At 39.7% G+C, this 13,134-nt stretch overlaps 1 protein-coding gene across 3 annotated transcripts in view; it reads left to right on the forward strand.

The window, feature by feature from the left end:
- Window positions 1–13,134, forward strand: part of HUNK (hormonally up-regulated Neu-associated kinase) — an 87,547-nt gene that overhangs the window by 2,638 nt on the left and 71,775 nt on the right. The window contains exon 1 of one of the 3 annotated variants that reach the window (XM_064152405.1): window positions 13,088–13,102. The exons of the other annotated variants lie outside the window; for them this stretch is intronic. The gene's annotated coding sequence lies outside the window, so the exon portion shown is untranslated. Of the gene's footprint in view, window positions 1–13,087; window positions 13,103–13,134 lie in introns of those variants that run through there. 3 annotated transcript variants of the gene reach the window in all.

Here is a 13,134-nt window from a genome sequence, read left to right on the forward strand (position 1 = left end):
CTTCATCCCTGGAAGTGTTTAAGATAGCAGGCTGGATGAAGCTTTGAGCAATGTGATCTAGTAGAAGATGCCTCTGCCCATGGCAAGGACATAGAAACTGGATGAATCATAAAGTCCGTTCCAACTTTGGTAAGTCTATGGTGTACAGTGCCCAGCATTGTGTTGTATATTCATATCAAGGATGGTCCTTGTCTCAAAGACCATGGCATTCAGTGTAGCTCATAGAGTGTTTAATATAATTCTTATTGTTCATGTAATATGTATTTTAGAATATCGTTTCATATTATTTCATATGTCTTATGCTTAACAGTTTTGACTTAAGTTGGTACATGAGTTCAGTTTGTTCAGCTTGCTTACATTTGTTTCTGACAGATGGGCAATAAATGGGCACACCAGTGTATGGAAATTGCTGTTGAGTACAAATGATGGTTACTTGATGTCGAGATTCTTTTGGTCTTTGTACTTGCTGATGAAATACATGTGCAAGTCTTACTCAAGTTTGTTGAAATCTGAAGTGCTTTTTAATTCAGTATAGTCATTGTCAATTTACACATAATGAAATATGAGTTTAACTGAATTTGTTAGCTAAAGCATTTTAGAAGTTTTACATAATGATTTATCTGTCATTTTTTTTCTTGCAGTAAGTCTTGATCTTTGAAGATTTTTTTTATCACTGTCCTAGATTATTATTATTATTATTAGCACTGTGCATTATGATTTACAACAATCATCCATTACAGTGTCATATTCCCTGTTGTTTGATTATCTATGAAACACTCCCAGTGTTTCTCTGACTCATTCAGTAAGGATTAGTTATCACTTCCCATTATCACTCTCTGATTTACTGGTGTAATTTAACATATGGGGCAACATTTCCTAGAGTCCTATGTCTATGGAAAGCAAAGCTGTTTTGCCTGTGATGTACAGTATATGGCTGTGACTTTATATTATTTGGTAAAGTAATACTGTATACGTTTGCCAGAATTTACAAGTGTTTCGGTTGTGATGGGCATTTTGGGTAGCTCTACTTCACATCAGGAGGAGGAATTTACTTACTATTCTCTGAATGTTGGCATCAAATACAAGGCACACTAAAATTGGATCCCTGGAATTAATAGATCTTTGAAGGAAGAGTTTGCCTTTCACTCACTGTTTGTACTATGTCAGCATTAAACTTGTAGGCCTCACACCATAATTCTGCACTTTAGAGTTACAATGATGCTTGTGGATGCTGATTTGTTCTTCTACTGTCTGTATACTCAAGTATTAAGGGCAGACTATAGTGTAACTGTGTTTTCAGAGTCTTTTGGAAGCTTCGTAAGACAGAGAGTGGCCTTCCTGCTTAGTGGAGTGAGTCAGTCAGTGTGCAGAAACTTTGGACAGAGCTGTCTTTCAGTTTGATTTTACATCCCACCGCAAGTATGCAGGCATAGTTTTAGGTCCTAGGTTCTAACCTTATAAACTTTGTAAAGTTTAACTGCAGGTCACCTTAAAGGTTCTCTCTTCCTGTCTCTTACATGATATAAGTGACCAAAGTAAAACAAGGTGAATCTGCAGGCAGCCTTCTGATGCACACAGCTGGATCTGATGTCTGCTGTGAGATACTTCAAGTTGTGGGGCAATCTTGAGTTATTAACAAATGTCTTGATTTTAGTCTGGTGTAAAATACTTTTTTTCTGGCCAGAGGGTTTTGAACTACTTTATGAGGCAAGTTGAAGGAGGGGGATTTTATGGATTTTGTCTGTTGTGAGCATTTAAATTTTTATGCTCTGCCATAATGTCACTGCTGTAGACTTGGCCTTAGTCTTGAAAAGAAACGAATGAAAAAACAAACCACCAAACAAAATCCAAAACTGCTACTGATGAAACATTATCTAAAGCTGCTATTGATTGATATCTAACCACTGAGTGTGTGGCTTGTCTGTATCTGATGCTTAGTGTAACCATTTATTTTGATGTTTTCCAGACAGAAGGCATCCTCTGCCTTAAAGTGTTTTGAATAGCTGTATGGAAATGGAACTGTGCACTAATCCACTGTCTCCAGTGGATCTTGAGAAGAAGAGGCTCAGGGATGACCTCATTGCTGTCTTTAAATACCTGAAGGGAGGCTGTAGCCAGGTGAGGGCCAGTCTCTTTTCCCAGGCAACCAGCAACAGAACAAGGGGACACAGTCTAAAGTTGTGCCAGGGAGGTATAGGCTGGCTGTTAGGAGGAAGTTCTTCACAGGGAGTGATTTGCCATTGGAATGGGCTGCCCAGGGATGTGGTGGAGTCACTGTCCCTGGAAGTGTTCAAAAAAAGACTGGCTGAGGCACTTAGTGCCATGGTCTAGTTGATTGGACAGGGCCGGATGATAAGTAGGACTGGATGATCTTGACTGTCTCTTTCAACCTGGTTGATTCTATGATTCTATTACACTGGCATTTACAGAGATTCCAAATCTTGTTATAGCAAGATAATAATAAAAAGCTCAATTTGTAAGATTCTGCAACTTCTTATTAAGTGAATGAAGGTTTTGGGCTTGAAAGCTTGTGGGATAGAATATTAACTTGGTAGAAAACAGACTGCTGTTTAAGTTCTCTATGGAATCTAGATTTGCTTTTGCAAGTAGATGCATGAGAGCAACCTTCCCAGTTTACTCCTTTATAGTCATCAGCCTCTTCTGGGCTGATGTGAGTCTCGTTAGATTATGAGACTAACCAAGATATTTCTTGTAGATGCAACTGCTTCCTTCTCTGGCAATATTTTTGCTACTGTGGTTCTTGCTATGAGGAACAAACAGGAATAACAGGAATAAAAATAAATATTTTTCAAAATGGAATGTTTAACTGTGACCCAGGAGAGTATGTGAACATAGGAGATGTAGGACACAGGGAAAGGAAACTGATACAGAAATAGATGTGATGGTTAATTGTCTGGGACATTATGTGGTCTATAAGAACAACTGCAACAAATGTGTCCATGCAATTGTCACCTGACAATTCAGTGCTTTAGAGAGCCTGCATGGTAAGAAGAAAGTTGTTTGCTTTTTTTGAAAAAGTAATTTACAATTCCTTAATATTTTAGTGAATCATTTATTTGAAAAAAGTCTGTAGTGCCAAAGCAGTGACCATTCTGAATTTGAGTCAATTTCTAGGCATGTGTATAAGCCAGTAGCAGTATCTTGTATAACTTCTGTCTCGCGTAACTTTGTGGTCCTTGTTCTTTCTTGCTAGGTACTTTGTAACGACAGTATTCAGTGCTGAATTCAATGAAATTTTACTTCAGTGGGTTTTCCCCATCCCCTCCATAACGAATTAAGAAGCAAAACACTGCTCCTGTTGAGCTGAATAGGGATTCTGTTTCCTGTCTTGTTTGCTTAGTTAGAAGAAAAATCAAATTATACAGTGAATAGAAGCAGAAAATTACGTGTTTATGAAACCAGCTTTCTGCTTACCGTTTGTTGTGAGTAATGCCTGGTAACATTCACCAGCATTCCAGTGCTGGTATCTGTTTTGCTAAATCAGTTCTAAATGAGATCAAACCCTGATGTCCTTATTTAAGTTCTGTGCTTCCGAGTTTTACTGAAATAAAGCTCTGGCAGGTTTCAGTGGGTTTTGGTGATACATACGTTCTTGCAGTTTGTGATTATCATTAAACCCATCAAGCTCACTTTAGGTCTCAAAAGAGTTTGTGCCAAACATCTTGTACGGTACCAACAAATAGTTCTCTATTCTTTTTAGAGTCTGTCCTTCCCTCTCCATGTTATCTAGGGCAAACGAGGTTCTGGATTTCAAAGTGGTTTCTATCTGAGTGCAGTCTGTTTGCAGTATATTGTATAGTTTGTGTTTGCAGTAACTCATTCTGCATCACAATCATTGAACCAGTAGTGGTTCAAGTGCTTTATTTTGTATTTTCTCTGTTAAGCATACAAAAATATGTTCAGTTCTTTTTTCTTCTGTAATGAGAGAGAGGCTTAACCAGCAAGGACAGTAGATGTGCTTTGTAATTCCTTGCTTTCTAGCTTTTGGCAGTTGCCCTTTTTTGTTGTTTTTTTCTTCCTCATGTTGATGAGAAAGATATTTTTAACACCAAGGTCTTCATGTGGTCATGTAGGCAGTACTTCAGAAAATGGGATTTGAAGGTAACTAGATGACATGGGGTGCAATAAAACCCTGTGTACTAGCAGTGGATTTACTATGGAGTGTACCCACAAAGTGTTTAAAAACTAAGAGGGAATCTAATACATATGTAAGGGTGGTTTTTTTTTTCAATATAGTGGTAAAATTTTCTAGTCAGATTATACTTGGCAAGGGGGAGAAATCCTGTATAAGAGACAGAGATCCCTAGGCCTAAGTTTATTTGGCAATGGGGAGCTGTCTCGGTCTTTCTAGGAGAAGCATGAACAGATTGCTGAGGTTCACTTGATTCAGAAACATGTTTTCAATAGGGTTCTGCGTTGCTGCATCAATCCAACAGCACAGTTGTCAGATTCTCTATGATTTGATTGAATTGCCTTAAGAGGTTTGAACGTTTTTCTCTGATAAGTAAGTACTGGTGGCACAATCCTTTGTTGTGGCATCTGTTTAGCTTTTCAGGTTTTGTCATGCTGATCTTGAGAGCACAGGTTAAGGAGGACTTTTTGGACCACTGGCTGTAGCTACTTCCAAATGAGGCGAATGACATTATGTGGTTAAGATGTATCTTCAAGTAAAGCTTTGTGTCTGTCTTTCCCCACTTTACTGGCATTAGAAGGATGTTCACAATTGTGCTGATGCTAAAATTTAGGTGACAGCTTTTACCTTCCAAATGAAATTTCTTCACATTACATGCGTAGGCACCTAGATTTTGTATACTACTGTCTCTACAGCAAATAGGTCTTCACAAACTACTCTAGGTTTTAAAACTTGGTTTAGTTTGGGCTGTTTTGTTGGGTTTTTGTTTCGTTTTACGACTTCTTTTACAGTTCCTGATGTGGCCAGAAGATGGCACTGATGTATGCACTAAGAAAGAGTGAATGGGGCTAATAGATCTCTGCTGAAAGCGTGTTTGTAGAACGGCAGTAAATATCCTGGGTAAATGATAACTCACAGGATAAAAGATCACTTTGATCTTGTAGCACATGAGGGGCACAGATTCAAGAACAAAGTCCAGGAACTTGTTACTTGACACAGAAACTCCTTTAGTTCCTTACTCAGTAATGAAGATCTGATATGTCCCTGAGTTCAGAAGGCAACAATCAAACAAAAATCCTATGGTTTTGGGTTTGTGCGTGGGTTTTTTTTTTTGTTGTTTTTAAGGAGAATAATATAAAAGCAGTTTCCATCACTTTCTCCCCCCATTCCAGATGAGATTTTGTACTGCACATTATGGCCTAGTCTAAAGATGATTTTCCACTGATACAGCTTTATCACCTATGTTTTTTGTACTTCTACTTGCCCTTTCTCCCCAGACCTACGGTATTTTTTTCCTTCGTGGATACCAAGTTATACTTTTCTCCATCGTAACTAACTTCCATACCCATTTGTCATAGGTCATCTCAACGTGAACATTTTATCCTAATATAATCTTGTCAAACATCAGGAGCATTGCTCTAAACTAGTCTTGTTAAACAGTTCACCTCTTCTATGCATCCAAGATTGAAGTTCTGAATTTGCACATAAGAGGTTGCAAGGAGGGAGAATACAAAGTGGCTGCAATTCATCTAGAGAGTTTCCCAAGGCGCGGAAACAAGAGTGGATTGTCTGCCCTACTGTGCGTGGGGGAGCACTGCACAATATCCCTGGACACCCTGCCTCTGGTGTCCTTACAAGGTCAAGATCCAGCCTATATCAGTGGCTGCCAGAGTTTTGATGGCACCAGTCGTCTGTTCATCACATTAATAGCTGCAGACACAGACCTCCTGTGACCTGTCCCTTTCACCTGCTGTTCCCTACAGACGACTTCTCACTACCACTTTTTATCACTTATTTATTTTGGGGGATTTGCTTCCAGACATTTTGCTTTGCTCTCTCTAAATGCAGTAGGCATTGTATTGGATAGTGCAAGCTTGCATACAAACTTCTCTAGCCCCTGAGTTGTGCTTCAGTTAGAAAAACAGCTGTGAGAACAACTTGAAAACCTGTTTCATTTGTGTTTTCATGAGATGGCACTTGGTAAGAAAATAAATGTTGCACCATGGCCACTAACAACCAGATTTTCTACATTGCATGCAGAAAGATTCTTGCAGAGGATAGTTCATCCCCTGACTGTGGTGGTAGTTTTTGAGATTCAAGACAAAATTTATCCTTAGCAAATTCCAGCTCAGTCTTTTAAGATCCATATCTGAGTGCTAAGCTCCTAAACAATCAAAAGGACTCCTGGGCTTTGACGCCCGATGACTGCAATCAACAGCCTGGGAAAGGAAAACAGAAAATACTTCTGGTGTCAAATAGTTCACCACTAGCTGGAGATAAAAGACTATGAGCTGTGAAATGATGGACTGCAAGAAGCTCTAGAGGTGGTCTGGTTGGCTGCATCCAAAGTGGCCTCGGAGAGGCTGCAGTGTATGTGCTGTCTTGTCAGTAGTCCAGAACAGGGTCTTGGTTGGAACGAGGCAGTGATTAATCCAGACTGCATGCTTGACTTTGTTTTTTTTTTCCTCTGGTGTGGAAACCAGGTCTCAGTAGTTCTTTGAATTGCTGCAGCTGCTTGGCAAGTTGGATGTGAGCCTTCTGCTGCTGTGTAATGTTCAGCTGCTTGGGCCATAGGCTTCAAGCAGCTCTTGGCAGCATGAGCGTACCTGTTACTAAATGCGTGTCCAACTGTGCTTCCTTTGACCATGAACCATTAACTGCACCATTACAGGCTTCATTTGCAAAACTCACTGGGTTTTTTGGCAAAGTAGAAATACAGTCATTTCTAATATAAATAATTATTGAAATAGAGTCTGCCAAGATAAATGTTACTCTGCATGTGTGAATCTTCCACTACTTAGATATGTGATGGCTACGTTGTTGCAAATGCTACTCTTAAAAACTCATTACTAAGAAGAAAGGGGTGTTGTGAGAGCCTGAGTTGCATATAATTGAGGTCTGGATGTAATGTACTGTGAGAGTTAGGAGACATGGCTTCTGTTTGTTTGTCCTGCAGTATCCTCATGCTGCTTGCTCAGCCACTTGGCTGTGGCACCTCTTCTGTCACATGGTGATGGTCCCCCTCAGAAAAATTCATTGCTTACTTTGACATCCCAGGTGGATTAGCTTTTATGAAGCAAAGAAAGGACTTTAAACAGTCCATAGCAAAATAAGACGTGAAACAGCAATGCATATCAGTTTGTGTTTGACTGCTTGATATATCATGAGATATGTTTACATTTCGTTAGGTAGAGAAAAACAGCTTCTGAACCCATTAACTGAAATTGAGTCTATCAAAATAGCAGTATACTGTTGAGGTGAAATTTCCAGCTAATTGCTCTGCTGCCTACAAAGTGTATGTGGGTTGCTTTAACTCACACAAAAATCCTGTTGTGTGCATGTGAAGTTAGTGTTCCCTTATGCTGCGTGCTCATCAGTCAGGTCTGTAGATGGAAACCCTGTATTTTTCTGCAGAGAAGCAGTAGACTGCTGTCAGCACAGGTTCTTTCCACTGTGTCACATAGCACACCTAGGTGTTCTGCCAGCATGAGGATGAGCCTATGTACTTTGCTGGGACAACCAGAAGGTTCTAGCTTGGGAGGTCCCTTCCAACCTCTAGCATTCTGTGGTTCCTAGATCTGTGAAAGCACTCAGAAGACTGTCCCACACAAGTCCAAAGGAACAAGGTGTGCCTTGTGTCTGTGCCCAGGTTTGTGTATAGGGAGGCAAGATGAGCGTCCAGGGGAGAGACTTCTGTCAGAATACACCCACCTGTAAATTCCACCAACAGCATTATGTGTACCAGGGAAGGGGAAGAGCAGCTGCAAACTCTCTCCATCACCCTTCTGGCCAGTGCAGCCTGACATCCCATGGCTGTGGGTGCATGTGGTGTTTAGCCCCAAACCTTCTCACTTCTCATGGAAGCAGGGAAGTCATTTGGGTTTTTCAGTATTTTTAATTCCCTGTTAAAAAAAAAAAGCAGCATTCCTCTGTTTTGGCCTATTCCTTGTCCTAGTCCTCTGCAGACTCATTATGTATTTGTACTGTCTTGCCTTCTGAGAGTTTGCTGTGGCTCTGTAGCCTGACAATCCTTGGGTTTCTGCACTTGCTCTGCTGTTGCTATGCAACCAGCCACCACCAGCAATTTGTGTGACCCTTTCTTTGGATGCTATTAATAAGGAGGAATTAGTGTCAGCTGTAGTTGGTGATGTGTCTGTTTACACTCAGCCTCCTTCTCCTTACCTGCCTCTTGCCTCTGGTATTGCTTGAGGTTAGTTATTGTATTTCGTTTTGTATTGGGTAGCAAGTAAAAACTGAATATTGTCAGAAACAATACAAATGCCAGGAGGTTATTTTCACTGAAAATATGAAAGCACAGTCAGAAGCGATTGACCAAAGGTTTCTGTGACAAGCTCTTATGCACAACTGAAATTTAGAAGGCCACATTAAAACAGCAACAACCATAAAACCAAAACAAAACCCAACCAACAAAACAAACAAAAAAAAACCCCGAAAAACAACAAAACAACCCAAACCCCCAAACCAATCCAGCCCTCCAGCCAATCTGCAGGAAGCTTTATGGGCAATTCAAACACTTGTGAAATCTAACTGGGGTTTTGTGGCTCCTAAGAAAGCCTTTCTAGAGAAAGGATAAACCCTCTGACCATCCTTTGGGTAATAGGACAGTCCTCAAGGTGGATTTTTAGAGGCAGAAGTAGCACTTAGGCAGTTGATTTCTGTCAGTTTAGTACCTGATGGCAGTGCCTGCCTTTGAAGTCTCTTTCATAACAGAGGAACTTATTTTCCTGATTTCATGTTTTTCCAACCTTGGACAGTGTTGTTGGAAAGCAATGGTTGGAATTGTAGTTCCCCCTCCCTTTCTCAGTACTGCTACACTTCTCCTTCAGCAAAGCATTTGGGATGGCATTTCCAAGTGGACTCTGGCTTGAGTCATCTGTTTTCAGGCCATTCTCAATATCCCTTGCAGTTCTAGAGGTGTGATTTGCATTCTGGAGTATCACTTAAGGGGTTTTGGTAAGGAGCATTCTTAATATATTTGATCAGTGCATTGTTTTCTGTTGGCAGACCATGTGAAGGAGAATAGAAATAAAGCAAAATATATAAACTATATTGTCCTGGAGATAAACCAGAATAGATTGATAACTCTGTCTTTTAATATATTTTCAAAGTCTCTGCTAATAAGTTAGTTGCAGCTGCGGTACCATCATGGTGCATTGTCCTTATCCTGGACATGTATATGCATTACATGCCCGGGGATTTGTGTGTGATGAGAAACACACATTGCAAAGATGCTTTCAGATCTATTCATTACTTTATTCTGGTTTTGTGTAACTATACCCACAAATATGAGATGTGTTGTAAAAATATAACTCAAGTTTTAGTGGATTCCAGGGAAAAAAATTTTGTAATAAGTATAATTGGAAATTTGTATTAATGTTGAATATGTGTAGTCCAAATAACATTTAAATTTAGATATTTTATTCAAATGTAGTGAGCAAGGCATGCTTCAGACTTAATTAAGTCTGACATGTTGGAAAGATTCATAGAACTGTTCTGTATTTTTGATACTACGTTGTTTGGAGATCAACCAACTGGAAATGAGATACGTTTGGCACATATGATGGAGATGTGTGCATTATGCTTTGAATGGCCATGAAGTGTGTTAGCATTTTATTTAGAATACTAAGAAAATGAAGCTCATGTAATTTTGCTTTTTGTACATATTTTGGGTCTCTGAGAAGCTCTCTGACTTTAATCTGTCACACAATGACATTTATATTGCTGTTACTGCTTAACCAGTTGGGTAAAACCTATTGAAAGTCAAAACCTTTAACTCCCTAGAGCAGAAAGGCTTCTTATATACACAAATCATCCTCTTACATCAGTAGAGTTATTTCTAAAAAGAACCTTTTGTAAGAATGGACTTCTCTTTGATACTGTGCTTCAAATATATTTATGTATAGCTTCAATCTTCTTGAAACTACTCATTCCATTTGTTTAAGGATAAAGATCTAGTGTTTTCATCTGTATTTTTTCTTATCCTGTATTATCACATTCTGGAGCCCCTATTACAAGAGAGATGTAGACATGCTGGAGCGTGTCCAGAGAAGAGCCATGAGGATGATCAGAGGGTTGAAGCAACTCTCCTATGAGGACAGACTGAAAGAGTTGGGGCTGTTCAGTCTGGAGAAGATGAGGCTCTGAAGTGACCTCATTGTGGCCTTCCAATATCTGAAGGGGGCCTACAAAAACGCTGGGGAGGGACATTTTAGGCTATTGGATAGTGACAGGACTAAGAGCAATGGAACAAAGCTGGAGGTGGGTAGATTCAGAGTGGATGTGAGGAGGAAGTTGTTCAGCATGAGAGTAGTGAGAGCCTGGGTTGCCCAGGAAGGTAGTTGAGACCCATCCCTGGAGGTGTTTAAGGCCAGGCTGGATGAGGCTCTGGCCAGCCTGATCTAGGGTAGGGTGTCCCTGTCCATGGCAGGGGGGTTGGAACTAGATGATCCCTGTGGTCTTCCAACCCTGACTGATTGTATGATTCTATGATCATATTTTAGGGGACAGACTAAAGGAGTAATTATATCCTAACTGTAAATGATTCAGAATGCCGCAGTGCATTTAATAACTACGTGTTTTGTTCTAATCTTCTTGCTACATAATCTTCACTGTCAGTCAGTTGATTGTTTTTTTCATACCCACTTTGTCTGGCACAGTAAAACTACTATTTATGTGAGGAGCTTGCAGGATTACTGGCATCAGAAACAAGCTGATGGGAAGAATGATTGGACAGTCAATCACACTTCATTTTCCTGATCCATTTCTGGTCCTGCAAGGGCCAGCAAGCAGCTGAAAGTGCCCTGGATCCTGCAAAATCGAGCTTGTTAGTGATGGCTCATACCAGAGCAGCAATTTTAAGCTGTGATAGTCTCCATTCTGAAGGGTCAGGAATTTCACATAATACAACAAGAGTGTGAGAAATGTCTGCCTCAGGAAAAATAGGGTGTGCCTTATGTTCTATGAAGCCATCCATAGTTTTGTTTGTGTAAATTATTTATCTCTTTGCACACTCAGTTAATGTCTTGCCATGCATTGATGGTTTGTTTTACAGACTGCACCTAAGGATTTGTGAAACTTCAGTTACTTGATTAAGAGTGTAAGCAGCTGATTTTCCAGTTTCCTTCTGATGCCATAGAAAACATAGGGGAATTAAATAAAAGACCACAAGGTAATCAGAGGTTAGACTTCTTATTTTCCATAAATGAGATAGATATCCCTAACTGAAAGGCAGATGAAGCACTTGAGCTGTTGTCACTTTTCTAGTATTTTGTGCCAAATTCCATGCACACTCAGGAGCTGGACACCTTTGTAATGAGTAAACAAAAAACTGTTGACTGTCTACCTAATCACTAGGTGTTTAAATATATCCCTAGATTCATTGCATAAACAAAATTTTGTCCCATTTGTCCTTCAGCCTTCCATGTTTTGCAGCTGATCATCTTCATTGTAAATCTGTTTCTCTCTCCCTTTCATTTCCTAACAACAAACTTGTGATTAGTCCTTCCATCATCTTTGATGACATGTGAAGCTAGGTTTTTGTCAGAAGATAAAATATTTTAGTAGACAAATGGATATAACTGGAAAAAACTGCAAACAAGCTAGCAAAAGCTGATCAAACTGTATCTACTGATTGAATAAAAGATAGGATCTCTCCCTCTATACGATGCTTTGCTTCACCCCTCCACCCTGACAGCATTAACTTCTAATTCCAATGGCAAAACTTTCTTTCAACTCTCCCCTGGAGAATCTGATTCATTACAAAAGAATAATTCTAGTTTATAGTTTGCAAAACCAGATGGGCTACTGTGATGCTCTAGCCTGCCTTCCTGTTTGACACACAGCATCGGGCTTCTTCCTGTTTGAAATACAGTGTCTTTTAGAAGAAAACATCTGATTTTGATTTAAAGAATTCCAAAGAGGGAGACTTTGCTGTAATGCCTTGCTGCGTTGGTTACTGTGGTGGTTAATTACTCTTACTGTTAAAAATGTTTCTTATTTTATAGCTTGAATTTGTCTATATTGAGCTCCCAACTGCTGGATTTCATTACAGTCTTGTTTGTGAGCCTGTGTTCATACTTAGGCATATAGACTCTGAGCCTTCACACCCTCCCTTTGCTAATCTTAAAAGGACCAAGTTCTTCCACTGGAAACTCTTTATTTAGGTCCTTCTTCAGTCTCAGAGCACTTTTCTGAATTTTCTTCAGTTTACCAATTTACTCCTTGAATTGTGGAGAGCAGGAACAGCTGCAGTTTTCCACATGGGTTGACATGGCTGCAGAACACCGATCACTTAGTAGCTCATTTGTTTATTCCTTGTTTTTCCTTTATGTGTATGGTGTTGGGCTGTATTTAAAATGGACTAAATTGTTCTTTTTGATGGGCAGAAATTTCTTTTTGATAGGCAGAAATACCTACCCACTGCCTCAGTCACATTATTTCTTCTGGCCATTTAAGACCAGACAGGAAATAGCAGGGTCTGAAAATGATACCAAAGTCAAAATTTTCATGACTAATTCCCCTTCCCTGCCTAATCTCTCACATTCATCAGCAAGGTGGATAAATCAGTGCTGATTCAAGGGAGAAGGTATGCTTGGTATATAAACAAGTGCAGAAATTAATAACCTTTGAGTTTTGTAATAACCTGATATCCTGACGTACTCAACCACATCTCTGAGTATGATGTAATCATGTAAATATGGAAGCCCAGAACCATCCCTGGGATATCTTGGGGTGCCTTTTTCTTGGGGGGAGGGATTTAGGGAATCTTTCCTTTGGTTGGGTTTTTTAAATGTGTAGTTATTTTTTTTTCTCCATTTCTCTAGCAGTCTACCAGTGCAAAACATAGCAGGACCTAGCATAAGCTGCCTTCCACTTTTCCTTTGAAGGACTTAGAGGATATGTTGACTGGAGCCTCTCTGAAGAAAAATTGTAAATAGCACTTTCTACACCCAGAATAGATT

The sequence above is a fragment of the Pogoniulus pusillus genome, chromosome 12, assembly GCF_015220805.1.
Source record: "Pogoniulus pusillus isolate bPogPus1 chromosome 12, bPogPus1.pri, whole genome shotgun sequence".
In the NCBI taxonomy this organism is placed as follows: Eukaryota; Metazoa; Chordata; class Aves; order Piciformes; family Lybiidae; genus Pogoniulus; species Pogoniulus pusillus.